Source organism: Anarrhichthys ocellatus, unplaced genomic scaffold (genome assembly GCF_004355925.1).
Source record: "Anarrhichthys ocellatus isolate YVR2014 unplaced genomic scaffold, GSC_Weel_1.0 scaffold137, whole genome shotgun sequence".
Taxonomy (NCBI): Eukaryota; Metazoa; Chordata; class Actinopteri; order Perciformes; family Anarhichadidae; genus Anarrhichthys; species Anarrhichthys ocellatus.
In genome coordinates this window covers 354,793-355,868 of record NW_022280167.1, presented here as the reverse complement: position 1 = coordinate 355,868, position 1,076 = coordinate 354,793, and positions in this window count along the sequence as shown.

Sequence of the window (1,076 nt, the reverse complement as noted above, 5' to 3'; positions counted from 1 at the left end):
CGGCCGACTCCTAAATGCTTGACTATGACACAATAATTCATATGCTTATTATGACAATTTCACACAAATGTCTAAAAGGATGAAATGATGAAGTGATCACATTTTGGACAAACATGGATGTAAACTGCAACTTGACTGGTTGGCAAATTCAGTTTTCACATACAGTCTATATTTTTGATTTTTTTAACTGAATGTATTTTCTAGTAATTGGTTTAATGGAGATTTCTGTTGGGAGTCAATACAGCATGAAAATATGATGTCACTAGTCATGGATGTATGTTATAGTCCCTGTGTGTGTGCATTTGTGTGTATGTGTGTGTGTGTGTGTGTGCTACTCCTCCTGCTCTCCTTTTCACCCCGCTGTCTAATGACCTACCACCCCCCTCCCACTCTCCCCTCCCCCTCACCATCGAGGCCTGCGTGTGAGGAACGTGGAGGTATGGAGGGGGAGGGGAGGAGCAGGTCCACCACAGATCTGTGGATCATCCACATCACTGAACACACACACAGACAGGGGAGGGGGCTCTGAGGTCATCAGGAAGGCTACATGCTATTGGTCAGCTGGGAGGTCATGGATCTGTGTGAGCAGAGATGTCTGCCTGTCTTTATTCCTTTGCTTTCCTTCCTTCTTTCCTTCCTCACTCGGGCTGAAGTCAATCCCAGCATTCATTGGAACACAGTGTTAGCTCACTCACAGACACACATCTCTGGAGAAATGTGCTTCTGCAGTCCAGCTGACACCTGACATGTATTTAGATGGACAGATTCAGCAGTGGGTCATGAATAAAAGAAATAAAAAGTCCCAACGAGTAAAACCATTCTGAGAAAATTAACTCAAATATTTGAACGTGTAAAAATAAATCGGAATAGAAAGATTTAATTTCCAAGTCCAAAAGGAGATCTGTAGATGTGCATGACATTCTGTGAACAAATGAAAGAGATTTATAGGTTTTCAGTTACTTAACAGGTTTTCACTTCCATGTGTTTGAGGGTGAAGAACGTTCACACAGAACTCAGCTGTGTGTGTGCGTGTGTGTGTGTGTGTGTGTGTGTGTGTGTGTGTGTGTGTGTGTGTG